This window comes from Canis lupus, chromosome X (assembly GCF_011100685.1).
Source record: "Canis lupus familiaris isolate Mischka breed German Shepherd chromosome X, alternate assembly UU_Cfam_GSD_1.0, whole genome shotgun sequence".
Taxonomy (NCBI): Eukaryota; Metazoa; Chordata; class Mammalia; order Carnivora; family Canidae; genus Canis; species Canis lupus.
Window position 1 is genome coordinate 119,953,914 of NC_049260.1, and position 24,283 is coordinate 119,978,196.

At 50.7% G+C, this 24,283-nt stretch overlaps 1 protein-coding gene across 7 annotated transcripts in view; it reads left to right on the plus strand.

Annotated features, from left to right (window-relative positions):
- The first annotated feature begins 271 nt into the window (after positions 1-271).
- MAMLD1 (mastermind like domain containing 1) overlaps positions 272-24,283 on the plus strand; it is a 121,903-nt gene continuing 97,891 nt past the window's right edge. For 2 of the 7 annotated variants that reach the window (XM_038588536.1, XM_038588533.1), the window contains exons 1-2: positions 272-440; positions 917-1,005. The gene's annotated coding sequence lies outside the window, so the exon portion shown is untranslated. Of the gene's footprint in view, positions 441-592; positions 752-916; positions 1,006-1,548; positions 1,619-24,283 lie in introns of those variants that run through there. The other 5 variants (XM_038588538.1, XM_038588537.1, XM_038588535.1 and 2 more) reach the window with 3 other exon arrangements.

A 24,283-nucleotide genomic window follows, 5' to 3' on the forward strand; every position in this document is an offset into this window, starting at 1 on the left:
CGCCCTGGCGCACCGGGGGCTCCGGAGAGGGAGTCTGACACCTGTGCCTCACGGTAGGCGCTGACACCCGCAGCTCAGCCTGGGAACTTTGGGAAACGCTCTCAGAGGCAGGCGCCCAGCTCCATCTCGCCTACGTAGCCCACGAAGGGACTTTGGTTGGTTCTCATAGGGGGCCCCAGCGCTTTCCGAGGGCCGAGGGCGTGGGCGCAGGGAGAAGGAGGGGCCGAGTGGGCGGCGGGCCCACCCCTTTATTCCTGGCCCGCGGCTCGGCCGAGTGCGACCAGATGTGGTGGAGACAGGTCGCTAGCTACTCTGAGGTGCGGCCAGGAGCTGTGATTGGGCTCTGGGGCTTCGCCGGCGCTGCTGCTGTCGGACCAGACGCGGCCGGCGTCCGTGGGCCGAGCTCAGCCCCAGCGGCGGCTACCAGCCAGGAAGTCCAGGTTAGGAAACGGACCCCGCCGGGGATCCCGGAGAAGGGGCGCAGGCCAGTACCCGGGTGTGGGGGGAGGGGAGCCGCCGGCCTCCGCACGAGGGCAGAGGGCGGAGAGCGCGCTCCTGCCGGCGGGCGGTTCACAAGGAACTCATGTTCTTGCAGAAGCCGCAGGTGTCTGCCCCAGGGTAACCCCTGGCAGAGAGCGGACCGCTGCGCCCAGCTCGGGAAGGGGCTTCCACCGCCCGGGCCGGTGGGGCGGGAGCCTGGCTGGCGCCCCTGGGCTCCTGGCTGGGCATAGTGGCGGGCAGCACAGACAAGGTCTGCGCGGAGGTGGGGTGGGGGTGCTGGTGGGGGTGCTGACGGGCAGTGGAGGAGGGGATGAGGGAGAGAGCGGGGGACGGGAGGGGGGAAGGAGGACACTAGGCTGGTGGGTGCAGTTCTGTAGCTGCCACCTGAGAGCACTGGTCCCCACTGCCGTCACAGCAGGTCGGCTTGGCTGTCCGGGCGAGAGCCAGCTAGCAGACGCAGCGCCAGTGGGACAGGCGCTACCCACCCAACAGCCACCACTGAAGGTGAGCGCCCCCCCCCCCAGGGCGAGGGAGGAGGGGGTTCCAGCCCCCAGCCCTGGGGTCAGTCTCCGCTCAGAATAGGAAAGGGGTGTGTGTCCTGCGGGTGGGAGTGGATTGGACAGGCTAGTTTATGGTGAGACTCCCTGCCCTGTGCCGCTCCGGTGTCTCCCAGGGACCTGCTGTCGTTCTGGGTCCCTCCACTCTCTCCCCTGGTGTCCCTCTAGCCCCCTGTCTCTGTCCTTTTCTGTCGGTCTGCCCGTGCCTCTGTCGATTTCCGTCTTTCCCTCTGCCCCTCTCGGTGTCTGCCAGTCTCGCGCGCTGTCTAGCCCTGTCGCTGGTGAGTGCTGGCGCTCCCGCTCTCCCCGCTGCTCTCCATCTGTCAGGGGCGCGCGCGGCTCTCCAGCCTGCTCTGCCCAGACGCGGGAAGGCTACCTGCCGCGTGCGGGTTTCCCGAGCGCGCAGGGCTCTTCCTGCTGCCCTCGGGCGAGCTCCATCCGCTCGTGCCCAGGGGCTCTCGGTCACCCCGCTGTCGCTCCTCCCTATCAGCGCACCGTCTAGACGGGCCACCTGCCGCCGAGGGCGCCGACCACCTCCTGCCGTGCGCCGAGCCTCCGAGGTAAGTGCGGCGGCGGCCCCCGTCCTCCCCTCCCGCCCTCCGCGGCTGCCTCGGCTCCAGTGGACCGGAGGACCGAGGCGACCGCAGGGAAGCCAGCCCGCGGCCGCTTTCCCTTTCGAAGAGTGGCAGGAGGGCCGGGGAGGCCCCTGGGGCGGCCGCCGCGCTTCCGCTGCCCCGGCCCCATCCGGCCTGGAAACTCGGCGTTTCGGGGCTCGGGGCTGCCGGGGTCGCGGGCGGGGCAGCGCAGCTTCCCCTTTAAGGCCGGAGCCGCTCGTCGCCGTGAGTGTGAGGGTGTGTGAGTGTGCGGCGTGCGTGTCTCCTCCTCCCCGAGTGACACAGCAGTGAGAAATGCCTATCAGTAACTTAAACCCCCGAAACTCCACCTTCCGGGCGCGCGGCGCGGAGCCGGGCGGTGGGAATGGAGCGAGCAGATTGAGGCCGCCACTGCAGCGCCGCCGGCATGAACTTGGCCGCGAGCTGAAGCAGCCGGCGGCGGGCGGGCGCGGGGGCACTGGCCGCTAGCCAGGGGGTGATCCGCAACCGGGCCGGGCCGCTCGGCGGGTGCCCGAGGCCAGGCTGCCTGCGCCGGCGGCCGCCCGCCCCTCGGGCACTGCCCCCGCCGCCGCCGAGGGAGCTCCGCAGCACGGTAAGGCTGAGGGCGGGAGCGGGAGGTCCAGCCGCTCTGGGGGCTCCGGGGTGCACTTGTGGCCCGCACTGGTGGTTCCCGTCGCGGAGGATCTAAGGGACCCCAAAGTTTGCTGCGAGCACACGGCCCACCTGGCGCTCCGCGCGGCCGGCCCCCTTCTCGAATTGGCCGTGGCCGGCCTGAGCGCAGCTCCCGTCGCCCGGGACTTCGGCCTCTGCCCGCTCTCCGGCGCCCATCGGGTGTCTGGAATCGGGCGGGGGCAGTGAAGTGCCGGGGGCGGCGGGGCAGGCAGGGGGTGGGAGCGGAAGGCAGAGGGGCGCGAGCCACCCGGGCTTCTCTGGCCCCGCCGGGCTCACCGGGAGGCTCTCACTCCGTTCTGGCGCCCCCCCGGGCCGCTGGCGCCCGGATGCCACCGGCGACGCTCCCATCGCATGCCAGCTCCCTGAGCCTGGGCCGGTGGACAGTGGGCGCTGGGCAAAGGATTCCACCGCCCCCCGTACACACACACACACCCCAACCCGCTTTGCCGCCACTGAGCGGGAGTGTGGAGTGTGCGTGCGCCGAGCCCGCTGCCTGGCGCTCCCTCCCCTGCCAAATCCTCCTCTGGAGAGCAGCCCCGAGCGAAGCTGGCGGCTCAAGGCAGCCCCGACTGGGCTCCTGCCCGGAGCTCCCGGCGCCCCCGCGCTCGGAGCTCCCAGGCCTCGGAGCGGCGGCAGAGCCCGGCGCCCGGCGCCGGCAAGGGCGGGCGGGAAGCCCCCCGGAGCGCCGCCAAATACTTTTCTGGGCCAGTTGGCTCGGCTAGACTCTGTCCCGATGCAGTGTGTCCGAAGCCACTTGGAAAGCTGGCCGTACCGTCTGATTTTGATCCGTGATTAAACGCGGACTGAGCAGACGCTAATAGGATTAGCCTGCCAGAAAACTGCCCTGAAGTCGTCGGAACCCGAGCAAACTGACGCACCTCGGGCTGGGGGCTCAGCCCCACGGTGCTCGCGCAGCTCAGTGCGGCTGAGCCAGGCACCTCGAGTGTGGGTGTGAGTGTGTGCGCGGGAGGGAGCACAGGATGGCTGGGGGACGTGGGGAGCAGGGACTCCACTTGCTAGGGTGGCTTGTCGTCGTTGTTTGGCAGCAGAAGGAATCCCCCCGGGGTGCCGTCCCCACCGCGAACGTGTCGCTTGCGGGTAGCCGACCGAGGCCGGCCCCGGGACATTGTCTGTGAGGGCGAGCGAGCCGAGCGTACGAGAGGCGGCCGTGCTGGAACAAAGACGCAAAGTCTCCCCGAGCCCAAGCAATTTCGAAAGAGTTGGCGGGGAGAGGGCCCGAGTCTCCCCGGGGAGAACCCCGCGGGAGCCGTGCGGTCCCCACCGCCCCTGCCCCGCGGCCCCGGCGATCGTGTTCCCTCCCGGGCAGCTGCGGCGAGCCGGCGGGCAGCATCGCAGCGGCGCAGCCCAACCCTTGGCAGACGCGGGCCGCCGCCCGAGTGCCCACGGGCCGGGCGGGGTGGGCCGCGCACCCGCGGGGGCTTCCCGGCCGCCGGGCCGCTTGGGGCTCCCGGAGGCCGCGCAGCTTCTCCCCCCACCCCACCTCTTCTTGTCTTTATAGATCCCCCCTCCCTCCTACCCCCGCCGCCGCAGCCGCCAACAATCCGCTTTATAAAAAGCCCCTTTGTTTCCCAGGAGGCTGAAGAGAGGGAAGGGGGAAAGGGACGCAGAGACAGGGGGCGGGGGCGGCTGCCTCCCAGTGGCCTCGAGCCGTTCGGGACAGGAGGGCAAGTGTAGGCGGTGGGGGAGGGGGCTGTGTTGCGAAGACCGTCCCCGGGCACCCCAGCAGGCGTGGGGAGCCCTCGAGCTCCTGGCGCCCACCGCGCGCCCCGCCTGCCCGCGGCGGACCCCCAGGGTTCCAGCGGCCGGGACGGCCCCGCGGGCTGCGCGGCGAACGGGAGGACGCAGAGGCCGAGCACGCTCCGCGGGAAGGGCAGATGCGGCTCGCCGCTGCGCTCGCCGGGCGCGGGCATAGGGGGCGCCCTTTCCTCGGTTTCGCTTTGCAGCCCGGGCCCCTCACCTCCCGGCTCCGGGCGGCTGTCGCGCCGGCGGGTGGCTGAGACGACGGCCGTGACTGTGAGGCTTTCGCCACCCTGCGGCTATGCTCCTCACTCCTTCCTGCGCCCTCCCGCCGGCCACCATCCCCGCAGCCCCCCTTCCCCCCCACTCCGGGGCTTAAATGCTCCGCGGTCCCCCTTTGTTTGGAGGCCCGGAGGGAGTCGGAACCGCCGCCTCGGAGGTTCGCGCAGCCTAGGCGGGCCGCGGGGACGGGGAAGCACCTCCGGACCGTGGGTCGCTGTGTCGCCTCTGCGCGGACCCAGCGCGGGATAGTTGGGGGTGTCCAGGACGCGTGGGCTACCGGCATTAGTTGGATTGAGAATTTAGCGGGGCCGTATCCCCTACACCTGCCCTCCCTGCCCCCCCAACTCGTGGGCACTCGGACTGCAGCGAGGAATGTTAAACCTGTTAGAAGTAACCTTTCGCCACCCGTCGGCCTGCCCCGCCTCCGCCCCCACCGCCCTCGCCAAAGCCGTCCGCTCCACTCGTAAAGTTTGTTCTGTTGGGGAAAGGAATACTGACAATAAGAAAACTTGACAAATAAGGAGAAGGGGGCGGGGTCCAAAGAGCGAAGTCAGATTTCTCCCGATCTGATCTCGATCTCCCGATCTCTTGCCGCCTTCGACCCCCTTCCCATTTAATCTCACGGGCAGCAAATTATTTGTACCTTTTTGCCTGTTTCCCCCCATCCACTCCACTCCCATCTCTGGACGTTATGCGACAGTGTTGGTCAGACATTTGTTCTCTCATTTTTGGAATCGAAGGTGAAGCCCTAACGTCCCGTCCCCCTCACCGCCCCCCCCCCCTCCCCACACACACACACATCCCAACTGCACCTACAACCACGAGAAAGTACTCAAAGGGTAAACCGCGGCTTCTACCTTCTCCTCCCCCTTTTGTGCTTCCCTTCTGGAGCAAGATCATTGGAAAATAAAGCTGCTGATGTGCGAGATGGAACATATGGTGCCTCCATAAGAGAGTAGCTGAAATGGCCTTGAACCTGCCGGACAGACCAGCTGTTTGCTGCCAGCCAGAGCAGCTAATCAGCTTCTTTGCCTTAAAGTAACATCCCTCTTTTCTCTAGATGACCAGTTGGCATATTAAAATGGGATGGTCTCCAGACCAGAGAGGAGATGGGCTCCTCCATGGCTTTGTGCTTTGCTGGTCCTCCACCCGCCTGTCCGCTACTCTGGGTGCTGCCCCGCCCTCTGTCCCCCTGGTCCCCACGCGAGCAGACCGTGCGTGTGTCTCCTTTAATACTGATAAAAGAATGTTGCTCAAAGTGGAACTTGGGAAGAGGGAGGCAGGAGAGGGGTTGAGATATTCCCAGATGCCTGGGAGAAAAATCTCTCCGTTTTGTTCACATTGGCTTTAGAAAAACTAGCAGCTCTCCCCCACCCCACCCCCCCAACGCACACACATTAAAAATATCACAAAGATCTGCAGCGCTTCCTTATAAGATCTCCTTAGAAATCATCCCTTCCGGCCGTGACCATTTTAGTTTTCCTGCAGTACAGTGTGTTTGAGAGGGGGGGGGAAAACAGTTTGGCTTTAGAAGAAGAAAGGCTTGAGGAGATACAAGGAAATTCCATGTTAGGAAATCATTAGCAAAGGGTGACTTCGTCTGTTTTCCTGCCACTGACGCTGACAGTGACACAGATGTGTGGGTTGAAACAGGAACGTCATTGAATTTTTAAACTCAACCAGGAAATAGCCTGTTGCTGGGGTGGGGGTGGGGGCTACACATTCAGGGCACCTTGAGGTAAGAGATTGACTATTGTTGATCCTTTTCAATAAGGAAAGGGACTTTTTTTCAAGCCTGGCCAGCATGTTTAATATCATCCCCCTCCCCCCCAATTTTAAGCAAATCACCTAAGGCTTAAAATGCACCTGTTAATAGATCATCCCTAGGAAACTCAGTGACTCTCCAGGCTTATGAATTGGGCAGAAACTGATCTTAGACCAGTGGTTCTGTCAATAGTTGGACGACGCTTCTTCTTTAAAGGGGCTTCCTCTATGCAGTTAACCTTTTTTTTCTTTTTTATTTTTTTAAAGAGTCGGATTTTCTTTTTCTTCCCCCCTCTTTTTTTTTTTTTTTTTTTTTCTGCAGCGGTGCATTGGAGAGATAATTAGCCCAGGAGCTGGCAAACTTGTATTCTAGAATACTTTCTCCACTAATTAGCTGAGTGATCTTGGGCAAGTCCGTCCCGGCTCCTTGCTTCTCCTGCCTACCCCACCGCCCCCTCATGACCTGAGAGTCTGAGTTCCTTCCAGCTCGAACACAATGCAATTTGTAAATGAAATAGTCATTTTTCGGGGAAAGAAAAACACCTTTGGGGAAAGTGGCCACACAGACAAAGAGATGGGGCTGAGCTTTGGAGGGACAGCAAAAAGACAGAGTAGAAAAAAAAAATGGCAGAAGGCCAAGCAAAACAATATGAAAGTGAGAAGTGCTCCTTCTCTGTGTCTTTTGCTGGTGGTGTGAACTTCTCCCCCAGAAGCAGAGAGGGTGGAGGCTGGGAGGCATTCTGGAAGGCTTCTAGTCCTGTACCTGTAATCTGGGGATCTCAGGCCTCCTAATCATTGAGTTGGTTTACAGATAACAGGATCTAAACTCTTTGAAATTAGACTGGCATGTTTCCAAAGGACTCATCTAATAGAGAGCAGATTTGCTGCTTTGCAGTTATTTAGCAAAGGTTTCAAGGACAAAAAGGCCTTCCGTCTGCACTCACGCCACCCTCGCTGGAGTCTGGGCTCTGAACTCACCGTTGAACCTTTTCTTTTCTTCCTCTTCCAGCTAGGTGTTTGTTCGTCTTTTTTAAATCACATTTCCAACTTTGAGGACACAGCGGCCATGCGAGAATCTGCCACTGTCCTGCTTGATTTTAATATTGATTTTTTTTTAACGTGGGGGGTGGGTGCGAACATTATGAAGAAGGACCTTTTATCCTCTGAGCTCTTTGGCAATTATCTCGCTGCCATAAATGTTGATACACATATAATGGATGTAACTAGAAAATCTCCTTATCCAAGCAGAAAAGGCTGAGTGTTTGTTGGAGCAGACAGATGTGGCCAGGGAGGGAGATAGATGGCAGGGAGCAGGAGCCTGTTACTATGCACCAGCACAATAAAACTGATTCCCATCAGCCCCCTCCCAGCGCCGCCACCCAGGGTAACCTAGGCAGCATCAGTCAGCTGTATGGCAGGAAAGAAGCCTCTTGAAGCTCACTTGGAAGCAGTCTGATTTTGCAGACACTGAGTTCTGAAACATCTTCAGGTCTCGAGCAGGGAAGCTTCCTGAATCTGCATGCACCTGATGGGATTCTCTGGCAAGGCTTATTACTTGTTGCTGTTGTCACTGTTGTCACTTGGCTGCAACAGTAGCAAAGGAAGAAAGGGCCCCACAGAGCCATTGGGCAGTTGGTCAGGGGTCCCGTGGAGGCGAGGAACAGTAGCATGTGGTATACAGTCTTTACCTTCGGGCACTGGGGACGCATGGTCCCAGGGGTGTCCTGCTCCGAATGACCAGCCCTTGCATTTTATGCAAGGGGAGGGTTGGAAGCAAGAGAGTTGTGTTTCTTCCCTCCCCCACCCTGTTGCTTTCTTTATTCCCCCTGTTTACAGAGCCTCCCTGATTTCCTTTGGGCCTCAAGTCCCCCCCCCCCCACCTAGGATCTGACCTCTTCAGATTTTCCAAAGCAATCACATTTGTCACAACCCCAAAACATCTCCCAGGGTGAGGCATAGTGAGGGACTTTGCTGACAATGGGCTCCCCAGAGTAAAAGCCTCCAGAGACAGGGTCTAAGGAGCACCAGAAAGAAAAAGCCCTTTGCAAAGTCTGCGAGAACTTTCCTTGCCTAGAAGGGTTCCTCGGGTCCTCCCAGGAACCGCAGCTTCAGAGCTCCCTTCCCTCCCTGGCCCACACCATGGTGGGGGGGCTCTTCTGGACAGTGGTGGAGGAGGAGCTCACCCATAGCAACCCAGTCCTGCTCTGACCCCGGGGGGCAGCCAGCGCCCCTTTCTCTACCACCTGGGTCTCAGCTTGGAAATCTCCTCATTTCCTCGGGTGGGGGGCTCAGCTTCCTTCCCCTCCCGGGGTGCCCTGCTTCTTGCTATGCCCAGTAAATAGCCATTAAGTGGGGGTTTGGGTGATGCTGTTTTCTGAGCACAGAACTCTTCCATGAGGCCCAGAGGAGGATGGGGCTGAGCGCAGGATTCCATCATGCTAGAAGGGGGCCTGGCCAGCTGGCCATTGTGTCTCCCCCTTCCCTCCACCTGTCCGAGCACCTGGACCCCAGGCCATCAGGACACATTTCTCTCCATTCCAGGAAAGACCGCTGGATGCCACGGGGCATGAGTTAGCGAGTGGCACCTGCTTTCGTATTTTGCCCCGTGTTTGAACTTGAAACTCCCTACCCCTAGCTTCTTCTAGAGGCTCAGTGACACAAGAGGGGAGGAGGTGGAAGCCCTTCTGCCTTCCTTTGTATGGCCCCATTAGTCTATTGAGTACAGTTCCTGCCCACGGTTGGCATGGATGCCCCCAACTCACCTACAAACTCCTGCACTGAAAGATGGAGAACTTTCTAGCTGGAAGAGTTAAGCCTTATGACTTTACAGAAGACAAATATGAGGCCCAGGGTGGGGTCCAACTTTCCCGAGGGGACACTGACTCTTGGGTCAACCATCTGAGTCCGGAACATCCACTTTGCACCCCTCCTGTGGGCACACAGACCTCTCCTTTTGAGGAAGAGCAGAAGAGGTGGGCTCGTGGCGTGCATGGCTTATGGGTCTCCTCAGGGCGCCTTGCAATCAGGCTAAACTGGTGAAGCCAGCAGGTTATAAGTTAAGGAGCAATCTGGGGCCTGGGACTTTGGGGGGAGGCGCTCAGAAAGGAGTGTGTCCGGTCTTGTTTTCCAGCTGATGATGGACAGTCGGGCAGCCGGGCCCTTGGAGGGCTTGGCTGGGTGGGCTCTGTTGGCAGTTTTGGGGATTGTTTGGGTTTTGTTCTTAATGAGATCTCAGTGTTAATATCTGCCTCTGGAAGTTCCAGCGCCGACCTCGGAATTTTAAGTGGGACGGTAGTTTGTGGTGTGGTTGCCAGCGTCACGTGAAGGCCTGGCACGCGTTATGCTAGGTTTGGGGAGGAGGCCACAGTGTTACTAAAACACTTGTCTGTCAAGGATTAATTTAACCTCTAATTACTACATTTTCTTCGCAGTTTGGTGCGTGAACATGTTGTCACAAAAGCTCAAGGAAGTGTATGCCATTTCATTTCGCTGCCACTCTAAAGTTCATTTTAGGGATAAGGAGTCAAAGTTGACACACTTGGTGTTCAAATCTTGGTGCTGCTATTTGAATGAAAGTGAACACGATCTGGTTGTTTCCAGGCACACCCCAGTGCCGGGATAAAGAGCGAGACTGGGTTAGTGGCAGCCACAGCCCTGACAATACGGAGGAGGGTCACGGTGCTCCTGTCACCCCGCCTGTGGCCTGTGCGTCGCCCTGGAGAGTGACGGGGACCCTGCCTGGCATTCTCCAAGGCTGGGTGGTGGGCCTGCAGCCCCAGGGAGGTCAAGCTAGAGCCCCCCACGGTCTACTCCCCAGGCGACACCAAGAAAGTCTAAACCCAAGGGCTCCCCTCACTGGGAGGCTCCCCAAGGGCTTCCCTCCCTCCTCCTCCCTGCATCTCCCCAGAGTGACAGCCCCTTGGCAGCCCTCGTCTGTCCTCTCTGGCTGAACAGCAGCAGTGGGTGTGGGAGCCCGAGGCTGGTCCCCTCTCTGGGGCTTTTGGGAGGTCTGGATCCTCGGACCCGGACCCGGGGCTGGAGGCCCTCAGAGCGTCCTTTGCTCCCCCTGCCCGGTGCTATTCGGAGTCCACAGCAGGAGGCTGAGCCCCAGGTCAGCAGGTTGTGCAGGAGAGCTGGACTTTTCCTCTCATGTGTGCACCTGTCTCAGGGGCAGAGCATCCTTTGCTCCCCCTGCCCGGTGCTATCCGGAGTCCACAGCAGGAGGCTGAGCCCCAGGTCAGCAGGTTGTGCAGGAGAGCCGGACTTTTCCTCTCATGTGTGCACCTGTCTCAGGGGCAGAGAAGTGGCTCTTCCTTTCGTCTCAGGAAGGAGACGCACGTTGCCTTCGAGAGCGCGTGTCACTCCAGAAGTTGAGGACTAGAAGCTGATGTTGTCTCTCTCATCCTCACCACATCCTTTCAGGAAGGTGGTACCCAGACAGAGGGCTGGCTCTGGAGCCCTTGCTCCCCACATGGCCGGGGACAGGCTTTCTGGCCTCTTCGGTCACATCTATGGGTTGGCTCTTGGCAAAATCCTGAGCAGAGCATATATGGGTTCAGTGCCCCCACCTTGCACTTCCTGGGTCCTGGGCAACCCCTGCCCTCCTCAGCCCTGTTTGTCTTTAGTGTGATTCCCTTTCTTGGGAGAATCTGGAACCTCTGACTTGAATTATGGGATGCTGGGGTTGCCACGCTTTGGAGAGCATCTGCTCTGTAGGACACCGGTGGGAGGTGTTCAGGGCTTGCGGAGGTCCTTTTGGACACCCCCCACCCACCAAAGTGGCACTGTGCCCTGCGTAAAGCTGTTCTGTTCATGAGATTGGAGAACAGCCAGGACCACCTGGCTGCCAGGGCTCTCCTGAGCTTGCCCCCAGGGAGGCCGACTCCAGCCCGTCTCCTGAGCCCCAAATCATACCAAAAATTATTCCTGTCTCACTGGAGCTGGGATGGCTCCCTGCCTTTTGTGGGTCACACACTTCTTTAGGAATCTGATGAAAGTTGTGGTCTAAGGACCACCACACAAGAATATGCAATGTTGCATTTAATTTCCGGGGTTCATGGATCTTTCTGGAAGCCTATCCATGATTCCCTCAGGGATCTTTGAGACGGGTTAAGAAACCTCGATGTAGTGCCTGGGGCTATGCAGATTGTTCGGTCATCCCTGTTACCACATGGCTATAGAAACACCATGATGTGGTGGGAAGAATAATGAGCTTTGCCTTCCAGCAAAGGTCACTGAACAGCTGTGGGATTCTTGGCAAATCCCTAAACCTACCTGAGCAGTGTCTTCGGTGGACAGATGGGGATGCAGGAATGCCAGTCCTGCCCAGCCTAATGGCATCGTGGGAGATTCAAAAGAGCTGGAATCGGTGAGATGGTCTTGTAGACATCAGGCTCAGGACACACTCTTGGGTTGCTCTCTTTAGGGTCACTGGTCACTCTTCATGTTGCCTTCTCATTTGACCTGAGAAATTTAACAAAGGAAAATCAGGTCTAAAGTCCTTTTTTCCCTTTGTTTGATCATTGTGTGAGTTACACCCAAGCAAACTAGCACAAAAGAGTCTCTCTGGCTTGGGAAGGCAGGCAGTGTTTATGCGATCTCGACAGTTCTGCAGGCCTTGCATGCTTAGAGATCCTGCTTGTGCAGCTGCTGAGTGGGGCCTGTCTGTGTGTGTCTGGCCTAGGGCCCTGGAGGAGATTCCATATCTGCCTGCTACAGAGGTTAGCAAATGGGATCTGAGAAGGCCAATGATTTGGTTTGGTTTTCTACATTCCCACTGTCACACCTGGCATCAGGAGGTCAAAGTGGGTCTTTGGCTCCCCCCGAAATAACTAAAAAGGTCTGGCCAGCTCCTTGCGAGAACTAGGTGGTGGGCCTGGCTGGGGGCCTGGCCAGGACCCTGTCCTGAGGGTTGGGAGCCTCATGTTCTCTTTGGAGAGAAGCCTCAGGAGGAGGGGAGGGGTCTGCCGGGTGTGATTCTGAGAACCCCCTCCGTCATCCGCGTCCAACCCTACAAATGCAGAAAGCCTTCTCATGGCAAAGCCAGGAGGGCTCATGACTCACAGATGGGTAAACTAAGGCTCTGAGCGGGGATGTGCAGGAGCACAGATGAGCATGAGGGCATGTCCTTGGCCCCTGCTGGGCCTATGCTCTTCCAGGCCCTCTGGCTCCTTACAATAAGGGCTTTTTACCTCTCTTAAAGATAACCCTGTCATTGGATTAACCTGGCCCAAATGGATGCTCAGGTCCTGAAAATCCGCTGAGAGGGTGGAGAGCAGGTTTGGGAAGGCATTTGAACCCTCAGAGGATGTCCTGGCCTTGCCGGGCCACTTGCTGTGCAGTACCACACACTTGCAGATCTGGTTATGCCCGTCCCCCCACCCTCAAGGTAGAACCTTTTGGAAAGGAGTATGTTGCTGGGAGCTTGGGCTGTCCCTCTACTTTATGGAGAGATGAGTGCTGGTTTGCTTCGAACTGGCTTACACACCGATTGAGGTGTCCCCCCATCCCCTGTTCCTTTTGTTGAGGAAAGCCAGATTTGCCAGGGGTGGTTACATAAGGATCTCGTTGAGGATGAGTATTCAGTACTGGGTCCTTATGCCGAGCGGCGCCGTCTCTGTCCTTCGCTGGAATGTTCCTGCCTCTGCTTCGTTATTCATCTGGGTGGGGAGGAGAGGTGCAAGTAGGTGCCCGCAGCATTTGTAGGCATGGTCAAGTAATCAACCCAATATCGGAAATCATGGCAGTTAGTGCTTGCCCTTTGGAAGGTTCACTGTTTAGAACCAGCTTTGAGTCTGGGCGGGGGTCCCTAGGGCTGCAGTGGGAAGAACAGCCACCTGGGGGGTCAGCCAACGTGCGCTCCAGATCTAGCTCTGAGCCTGTTTCCCCATCTGTACAATGAAGGACTCAGCTGGGGAAATCTGACGGACCTCTTGAGCCCTGACACTGCATGATTCTGTGAGTTGCAAACTAAACTCTAAGTTACTTAAAATATTTGAAAAGGGGACCCCTGGGTGGCTCAGCAGTTGAGCGTCTGCCTTCTGCTCAGGGTGTGATCCTGGAGTCCCAGGATCGAGTCCCACATCGGGCTCCCTGCGAGGAGCCTGCTTCTCTCTCTGCCTGTGTCTGTGATTCTCTCTGTCTCTCATGAATGAATAAATACAATCTTTAAAAAATATATTTGAAGAGGACACATTATAATTTGCTCTTTTTGAAATGACCAGACTTGACAATGTGTGGGGGGCGCATGTTAGTTTGGTAGGTGGGGGCTGTGACTATTATATGGCCAAGAATAGTTCTGGAAGTTTGGGTGAAGACAAAAGGAATCGATATGTATTTATGTAGGACCAAAGAATGGTTAAATCGAAAGTTCCCTTAGAAACCCCTGGTCTTACCCACGAGGATGCCGGGGCCAAGCTAGTCTGGGACTCAGGCATTCCCACTCTCAGCCCACCCTGGAGCTGTTTGCTCCACCCCCTGGCTCACAGGCCCTTACAGAGCACCATCTGGGCTTTCAGCGTGTGGGCCACAGAAGGGAGATAGGGGTGATTTTGATTTGCAGCTCTCAAATGGTAGCTTATCAAAAAGGAATTTCTGTCCTCCATCCTTGCCCCCAGTAACAAAGAGTTGTTCTCAGCAAAAGTAAATATTGAATTCTGTTGGTACCAACGCCTAATTTAGGATAGAACAGATTTTTTAAAAGAAATTATGGGGTGGGGGCAGAGATGTAGTCCTCGGGGACTTGTTATTTGGAATTATTTTAATTTAAACATATGGGCTGTTTTATGTTTGACTTCATATTTGCCAATTTTCATTATGGAAAAAAAAACTGCAGGCCACCCCACCCTTATTTTTGTAATGAGTAACAGTTTGTCTTGTCTAGAAGAAGCTTTAAGTTTCTCAACTGTTTGCACCCACAGTACTTGGCATGTTTGCTTGTTGTTAGTTTGTTTTGAAAATGACTTTGAGCTCCAGGTTTATACTGACCCTCGACCTGTCCAAATTAGAGAGGAGGAGCAGCCCAGTGTGCCCTACCACCTGCGAGCATCCACAGTAGAGCAAAGGGTCTGCGTTGGTCACCCATAGCTCATGGCGCCCTTACAGATCTGCCCAGCTCATCCCCACACAGCCACTAGCTCTGAGACTGTTTCTCTGGGTTGTAGCCCAAGCACCTCTTGTCAGTGCCTTGCCACACCCACTTCCCTGGCCTGAAACAGGACCCATGTCTGGGAGGAGGCGGCCTCAATGTGTGACCTTGGGCAAGCCCCTTCCTCTCTCTGGGCCCTCTGGGCCCCATCACTCCAATGAGGGGGCTGGCCAAGAAGAGTAGAGGGCTCTCTGAGATTTCTTTTCTTTTTGGGTAGGATTATTCTATTTGGAGGCTGTGATTGGACCAGGGGAGTATATGACCTTTAAATCCTTCCTAGAGGTAAAACTCAGTGATTGCCCGAATCGCTGAAAGAGGTAGGTCGACATGGAGTCCAAGAAAACTGAAACGGACTAGCACTTTTTAAATATATTTTTTTAATTTTTATTTATTTATGATAGTCACACACAGAGAGAGAGAGGCAGAGACACAGGCAGAGGATGAAGCAGGCTCCATGCTCCGGGAGCCCAATGTGGGATTCGATCCCGGGTCTCCAGGATCACGCCCTGGGCCAAAGGCAGGCGCCAAACTGCTGTGCCACCCAGGGATCCCCCGGACTAGCACTTTTTAAATATATGTGCTTCTTGGGGCACCTGGGTGGCTAAGTGGGTTGAGCATCTGCCTTCGGCTCAGGTCATGATCCCAAGGTCCTGGGATCGAGTCCTGCATTGGGCTCCCCACTCAGTGGGGAATCTGCTTCTCCCTCTGCCCCTCCCTTTGCTTGTGCTCATGCTCTCTCTCTCAAATACACACAAACATACATACATAAATGTGCCTCTCTGCCCACATAGTTCCTGATGGCTGTCTGCCTTTTGGGAACCTGTATCTATCCCCTCCCCCTCACTCAGATTTGTTAGGAGCTTTGGCCTTGAATCCAAGGCCGAAAGGGAGGAGGGGGAGGAGGGCCATGCCCAAGACCTTGCTCTCTACTGTGGCCCCTCGCAGGTGCTGGGGCACATTGGAGAAGCATCTCCTCTCCAATTTGGGAAAGTCAGGGGTCCTTGAGAAACTGGAGCCCCAAATAATTCAAAACTGGGAGCCGGTCAGTTCAGGAACAGGTCAAAAGTCATTCTGAAAAATTGATCCAATCAATGAAGATGTTTTGTGTATCTACTATGTGCCTGGCGCTGTGGATGGATGGAAGGGGGGACGGATGGATGGGTGAATGGATGGACAGACAGACGGATGGACAGAAGTAAGGAAGGCTGGGCAGATATGTAAGAGTTAAGATATGAAAAGCTACTAAGTCTCCAAGGTGAAAGGACTTATGCAAAGTAATGCTTTGTCAGGGTGATGACCCAAGAGTGAACGAAGCAGACAAAAATCGCTCATGGAGGGTAGTCCAGTAGGGGAGACCGAAGGGACACAAGATTAGTAAGTAAAAAATGCAGCATGTCTGAGGTGATAAGTAACTTGCAGCAAAATCAAAGACGGAAGTTGGGGAGTGGCAGGCACGGGTGCGCTTCTCCATAGACCAAGCAGCAACGACCTCGCCGAGGAGGTGAGATTTGTACGAAACCTTGCAAACCCATGAATACACTAGGCCAGTGCTAATAGCCACATTGAAAAAGCTAAAAAGCAGATGAAATTAATTAACAGTAGCTCTCATTTCGCCCAATCAATTTCAAACGTGATTTCAACAGGTGATCAACTTAACAATTGTCGAGGTGTTTCTACATTTTTTATCACATGAAATCTTTGTATTCCACCGTGTAGTTTGCACTCACCACACATCTCAATTCAAACTAGCCACCATACAAGTGCTCAACAGCCATATCCTAACTCTCTACCTACCCGTCCACCCGTCCATCCATCCATTTGTCCATCCGTCCATCTATCCGTCCATCTATTCTCCCAAATGACTCCACCTGAAAAGAGTTTTGATTCTCAGAGTTTCTGCCTTGTGGGCTGGCTTAGGAGTGCAGACCCACAGGGAGTTCAGTGAACCAGCTGGTGTCCACCACAGTGAGCAGGGCTTTGCAGACTGTTGGCACCACGTCTTTTGTCCAAGGAAGGCTCCAGTTTTGACCTGAAATTTATCAAAACGACAGCAACCGTTCCCTGGATGCCCACATGTGCCTAGAGACTCCTGTCCTGTTGTGTCCTGGAAATGCTCCCGTCAACTTTGAGCCTGTCTAATGGCCCTCAGGCCTCTCCTCTGCTCTCTACACCCTCCCTTCATCCTGGGGGTTAATTGGTCACTTCTAAGCTTTTTTAAAAATTTATTTAATGTTTTAGCTTGACATGAATTCAGATTCAAGAAAAATTGCAAGAGTAATATGAAGAATTTCTAAATACTTTTCACTTCATTCCCTAAATGTTGACATTTTACCACATTTTCTTTGAGCCTCTCCCCTTTACACACACACACACACACACACACACACTATTTGTTTTTCTGAATTGTGTGAGAATAAACTGCAGACATGATGCTCCCATTCCTAAGTAAGTGAAGGTATGTTTCCTAAAAAAGAGGCATCCTCTTATACGCACAGGATCTTGATCAAAGTCAGGAAGCTAGCATGGTTTCCAATACAGTCTAAAGACCTCATTCAGATTTTGCTGCTTGTCCCAATAATGTATTTTATAGCAAAAAAAAAAAAGTTCAGGATCATACGGTGCGTTGAGTCATTACTTCCCTTTAGTCTCCTTTAATCCAGAACAGTTCTTCAATCTGTCTTTGTGGTTTTGTAGCATTGATATTTGTGAAAAGTATAGGCCAGTTGTTTTGCAGAGTGCCCATCATGTTGGGTTTGTCTGACGTTTCCTCATGATCAGATTCAGGCTCTGCGCTTCTGGCAGGAATGCCCCAGAAGTGATGCTGGGTCCTTGTCCATGCATCAGACCATGAGGTCTGTGGTAACTAGATGTCTCATTACTGGTGATGTTAACCTTGATCACTTGGTTCATGTAGCGTCTGCCAGGTTTCTCCACTGCTGAGGTACTAGTTTTCCTGTTGTGATTATCTTATGGGGATATATTTGAAGAAATGCTAATATCGTATTGCTCTGAAAACTTTCACTCACTACCTTAGCATCCATTGATGATCCTTGCCTGAGGCAAGTTTATTATGCTGGTTGCCAAATAATGAATTTCTAATTTCATCATCCCTTCTATATGTATTGTTTGTTTCTACTGGAAGACAGAGCTCTCCTTTCCCCCTTCATTTGCTTATGTATTTATTTATATCAGGTAAACTCATGAGTTATTTTTTTCTATTCAGTGAGTTATAATCCTTTACTATCATTATTTATTTTGAGGCTCAAATTGTCCCAGATTTGGCCAGTGGGAGCCCCTTTATGCCAACTCTTAAGTCTTTTTGACATGTCCCTAATCATTCTCTGAACATGGCCTTAGTTTCTGGCACAACAAGATGCTCCAGGCTCATCGTGTACATTTTCTGCCTCAGCCCTAAAAATCAGGCATTTTTCCAAGGAGCCCTAGTTTCTTTTGGTGAATTTAGAAACCAAGATCTGGGTTCTAGATATATGCTCATTTCTACAAGGGGTGTCATTGCTAATAGACTATCTCAGTCCACAAAAGTAGGAAAATCATTACTTAACCCACATCTATATTTCATTTTATTTTATTATCTTAGTAATTTTTATTATTGTGTTAATTTCCATCTATCCCTCTGTCTCCTCTCTATCTCTCTATCTATCATCTAGCTAGCTAGCTAGCTAGCTAGCTAGCTGTCTCTATCATCCATGAGTTTACACTGATACCTCTAAATTCTAATCCAACAACGAAGTTAATTCTCTTTCTCTGTTCATATTTTTAACTCCCTTTTACGACAGTGAGAAATCTTCCTGTTATTATCCATGATGCAGTTACTCATTTATTGAATCCTGGAATACGCAGAAGGTAGTTTCATAATTGCTAACCCGTAACTCTGAGAGAAGAAGCCCATTAACTAGAGTGCAATATTTGTTTAGAATTCTCTTTGTCTTTTGCTTGAGGTTATATCATACAAAGACTGTGTTAAAAAATTAGCTGGGCTAGTTTTCCACACCCTGCCCCCAGTGTGGTCATTTGAGTATGGTTCCGTTGACTTATTTCTGTTTAGATTCCTTGTGGGGTTCTTGTTTCCCCACATTTGTTCATTTTAATTCTTTTTTTTGAGCATGTAAAAAATATAACGTACTTCTGTAAGTTAAAAGTGTACAAAAAGTGACACCTCCCATTATTTCTATCCTTCTCACCTTATTCCATTCATCTTCACTAAGTAACCAACCCCATTCGTTTTCCTGTGTTTCTTTTTGCACAAATGAGCAGATGTCTGGGTATTTTCCCACAGACCTTTTTTTCTTACATGAAGAGTAGCATCCTACAGATCCTTTCTTGGGTTTTGCTTTTTAATGTGACGGTCCATCCTAGCAATCACCTCTTCTCATTTCCTAGAGCTCTTTCTCATTCTTTTATTACAGCTGCCTAATTAACAGCAATGTGGGGAAGTACCATAGATTATCCAACCACCTTCCTATGGATGAGCTTTGGGTTGTTTCCAGTATTTTGCAATTATAAACAACCCTACAGTGAGCAACCTGGTGCATTTGTATTTTCATTTTGCTGAAGCTATGTATTCAGGGAAGATTCCTAGAAGAGGAATGGGTGTATCAAAAATTAAACCCCTATTGGTTGAGTTAGGCAATGCCAAATTCTCCTCCTGAAAGATTTGTACCAGTTTGCATTGCTATCAATACTGTATGAGAGGGTCTCTTTTCCTAAAACCTTGCCAACAAAGTGTTTGCTATACTTTTTAATTTTTGTAAATCTGATAGGTGAGAAATAGTATCTCAGTAATTTTAATTAGCATTTTTCTAATTATGAGTAACTTGGAGCATGTTTTTGGTGTGTGCGTGCGTGTGTGTATTATCTGTTTATGTCTTTTTCCCTTTCTCTATTGAGTTTTTGGTTTTTTAATCTTCAATTTTAAGAGTTTTTATATTGAGGTTATTAGTTTTCTAACCTGTGATATATGTTGTAATTTCTCCCAATTTGTTGTTTGCTGATGTTGTTTTTTTTTTCTTTGCCATGTAAAAGCACTTTTTAAAAAAAGATTTTATTTTTAAGTCATCTTGACACCCAACGTGGGGCTCAAACTCACAACCCTAAGATCAAGAGTTGCATGCTCCACCAGCTGAGCCAGCCAGGCGCACTGCAAAAGCATTTTTATGTGGTCAAATATCAACCTTTTCTTTTATGAGTCACAGTTAGAAAGCCTTTCCTCACACTCAGATTAAAGAAAAACTCACCCAATTTTCTTTCACTATTTGTAGGGTTTCAGGCTTTACATTTAGATTATCCATTTGGAATTTATCCTTATGAGTGGATATAGGATTTGGATCTCTGCCTATTTTCAAATGGATACCTAGTTATCACAACCCCAGTTTTTAAAAACATCTATCTTTGCCCCAGTGATTTGAAATGTCACCTTTATCGTATATTCAATTTCCACATATACTGGAATCTATTTCTAGATGTATGCTCTATTTCACTGGTCAATCTGTCTGTTATTCTAATACCACACTGTTTTAATTATAGAAAACTTACAGTATGACTCTTAAAACCTTTTTATTTTGAGGGCGCCTGGGGGAGCTCAGTCAGCTAAGTGTCTAGCTTTGGCTCAGGTCATGATCCTGGGGTCTTGGAATTGAACCTCGTGACTGGCTTCCTGCTCGGCGGGGAGTCTGCTTTTCCTTCTGCCCCTCCCTCTACCTGTGCTCCCTCGAGCTCTCCCTCAAACAAATAAATAAAATCTTTAAGAAAAACTATTTTTTTTTTGAGAGAAGTGTAGGTTCACATACAGTTTTAGGAAATTATGCAAGAGAGATCCCATACACCCTTCACTCTGTTTCCTATAACAGTAAGGTCTTACATAACCGTAGTTCAGTATCACCACCAGGACACAAGCATTGATACAATCCATCCACCTTATTCAGATTTTACCGATTTTACATGCATTTACTTATGTACGTGGGTATGCATTTAATTCAAAGCAGTTCAATCAGATGATTGCATCCCTGTGATCACTACCATGGTCAAGATTAAGAGCAATTCCATCACCTCAGGGATCCTCAGTGTTGTCCTTTTGCAACCAAAGCCACCTCTTTCTTACCCTGCCCCACCCCAAGTCCCAAACTTGAGGCAACCACTCACTTGTTCTCCACTTCTGTAATTTTTTTCATTTCAAGAATGTAATATAAACGTAACTAAACAGTATGAAACCTTTGAGATGGCTTTTTCAGTCAGTATAATTTTGGTAATGGTGTAGGACAGTGTACAAGGGGTCCTTTCTGATCCCTGTGTAGTGCTCTCTCGTTGTTTTCATTTGCACTCTCTCACACCTAGTGCTATTGAACATCTCTTCTTGAACAGTGTAAATTGCCATCCATATATTCTCTTCAGTGAAATTCCTGTTCATGACTTGAGCCCACTTTCTAATTGGATTATTTGTGGGATTTTCATTTTGTTTTGTTTTGACCATTGAGTTTTGAGAGTTCTTTATATATTTTACATACTTGTCCATTATCCAGTGTGTGATTTGAAAATATTTTCTCCCCATCTGCAGCTTGTCTTTTCATCCTCTTAGCAGATTCTTTCACAGAAAGACTATTTTACGGACCATGCATTTGTGTTGAGTCTAAGAAATCTCATCAAGCCTTAGGTCCCAAAGATTTTCTCCTATTGAGTTTCATGGTTATGTATTTTACATGAAGTTTGTGATCTATTTTGAGTTTTTATATAAGGTATAAGGTTGAGGTATTTCTTTCTTTCTTCTTTCTTTCTTTCACCCATAGATATTCACTTGTTCTAGCATCATTTGTTGAAAAGGCTCGCCCTCCTGCACTGAATTAATTTTACACTTTTGTCAAAAAATGAGTGGGGCATATTTGTGCAGGTCTATCTCTGCTCGGCTGATCTATGTGCCTATCCCTCGGCCAATGTCACACAGTCCTGATTAATATTGCTACATAATAAACTTTTATACCAGGTAGAGTGACTCCTCCCATTGTATTCTAGTTTTTCAAAATTGTTTTATCCTAGGACCTGAAGCTTCCATATAAATTTTAAAACAAGCTTGTCTATGTCTGCGGAAAGCCTTGCTGAGATTTTCATAGGAATTGCATTAAAACCATAGAACAGTTTGAATTGAAATGTTTACTATGTTGTGTCTTATAATCAATAAACACAGTAAGTCTCTTCATTTATTGAGATCTTTCTTTCATAAGTATTTTGTAATCTTCTAGATACAGATCCTATGCATATTTTCTTAGATTTTAATATCTAAGTATTGCATTTCCTCTGGAGAAATTGTAAATGGTATTGTGCTTTTAAAACATGGGCTTTTTTTAGTATCATTCACATACCATAAAATTCATTTAAAGTGTGTGGGTTTTTTTTTTTTTTTTAGTATATTCACAGAGTTGTGCAACCATCCACCCATATCTAATTTCAGAACATTTTAGTTACCCCAAAAAGAAACCACATACTCATTAGCAGCCACTTCCCATCCCCCTTTACCCTCAGCCTCTGGCAACTATTAATCTGCTTTCAATCTCTATGGATTTGTCTATTCTGGGCATTGCTATAAATGGAAGTGTACAATGGGTAGCCTTTTGTGACTGACTTCTTTCCCTTAGCATAATATTTTCAAGTTTCATCCATGTTCAAGCATGCCTTAGTGCTTCATTCCTTTTTATTGGCAAATAACATTCAATTGTATGGATATACCACAGTCTGTTTATCCATTCACCAGTTGGTAGCATTTGGGTTGCTATCACTTCTTTACTGCTATGAATAATGCTGCTATGAACATTCATGTGCAAGTTTTTGTGTAGATGTAGCTTCCATTTCTCTTGAGTCTATACCTACAAGTGGGATTTCTGGGTCATATGGTAACTCCATGCTTAAGATTTTTGAGGAGCTGGACACCTGGGTGGTTCAATGGTTGAGCATCTGCCTTCGGCTTAGGGCATGATCCCAGGGTGCTGGGATCGAGTCCGGCATCCAGTTCCTGCAGGAAGCCTGCTTATATCTCTGCCTCTCTATCTCTCATGAATAAATTTTAAAAATATTTAAATAAAAAAGATTTTGAGAAGTTGACAAAATGTTTTGCCAAGGAGTTGCACCATTGTTTCACTATCTCTCCAACAATATATAAGGGTTCTGCATTCCCACCCACATCTGTAATCTTTTTTTATTACAGCCACTGATGTTGAGCATCGTTTTGTATTTATTGACCATTTGTATATCTTCTTTGGTGAAATGTTTATTTGGGCCCTTTGCTCATTTTTAAGTTGGGTTATTTGTCTTCCTGTTGTTGATTTGTAACTGCTCTTTATCTATTCTGGATACTAAATCCTTATCAGATACATGAATTGCAAATATTTTCTCCCATTCTCTGGGTCACTTTTCCACTTTCCAGATGACATTTTTAGAAAAGATATCTATCTATTTGAGAGAGAAACAGAGAGAGCAAAACCACAATGAGATACCACCTCACACCAGTGAGAATGGGGAAAATTAACAAGGCAGGAAACCACAAATGTTGGAGAGGGTGCGAAGAAAAGAGAACCCTCTTACACTGTTGGTGGGAATGTGAACTGGTGCAGCCACTCTGGAAAACTGTGTGGAGGTTCCTCAAAGAGTTAAAAATAGACCTGCCCTATGACCCAGCAATTGCACTGCTGGGTATTTACCCCAAAGATACAGATGCAATGAAACGCTGGGACACCTGTACCCCGATGTTTCTAGCAGCAATGTCCACAATATCCAAATTGTGGAAGGAGCCTCGGTGTCCATCGAAAGATGAATGGATAAAGAAGATGTGGTTTATGTATACAATGGAATGTTACTCAGCCATTAGAAATGACAAATACCCACCATTTGCTTTGTCATGGATGGAACTGGAGGGTACTATGCTGAGTGAAATGTGTCAATCGGAGAAGGACAAACATTATATGTTCTCATTCATTTGGGGAATATAAATAATAGTGAAAGGTAATGGAAGGGAAGGGAGAAGAAATGGATAGGAAATATCAGAAAGGGAGACAGAACATAAAGACTCCTAACTCTGGGAAACGAACTAGGGGTGGTGGAAGGGGAGGAGGGCGGGGGTGGGGGTGAATGGGTGACGGGCACTGAGGGGGGCACTTGACAGGATGAGCACTGGGTGTTATTCTGTATGTTGGCAAATTGAACACCAATAAAAAATAAATTTATTATTAAAAAAAAGAGAGAGAGCACAAGCAGGGGTAGGAGCAGGGTGAGAGGCAAAGGGACAAGCAGACTCCCTACTGAGTGGGAAGCCTAATGAGGGATATGATCTCAGGACCCACGATCATGACCTGAGATGAAGTCAGATGCTCAACCGACTGAACCACCCAGGTGCCCCTTTTCTACTGATGGTATTATTTGTAGCACACAAGTTACAATTTTATGAAATCTAATTTATCTAGTTTTTTAAAATCATGTGCTTTTGATGCCATATCTAAGAAACTCCTGTCTAATTCAAGGTCACAAAGATTTACTGCTATGTTTGATAAGAATTTGGTAGTTTTCATTGTTACATTTAGGTCTGGCTTCCATTTTGAGTTAATTTTTATGTATAGTGAAAAAGGGGTTCAGCATCACTCTTTTGATTGTGAATATCCAGTGGTCACAACACCATTTGTTGAAAAGACTATTGTTTTGTCTTGGCACTCTTGTCAAAAATCAATTGAACATAAGTGTAAGATTTATTTCTTGACCTTCACTTCTTTTTTTTAAAGATTTTATTTATTTATTCATGAGGGACACATACACAGAGCCAGAAACATAGGCAGAGGGAAAAGCAGGCTCCCTGCAAAGGGTCTGTTGTAGGACTTGATCCCAGGACCCCAGATCACGACCTGAGCCAAAGGCAGATGTTCAACCACTGAGCCACCCAAGTGCCCCACTTGACCCTCATTTCTGTGTCATTAATCTATACATCTATCCTTATGCCA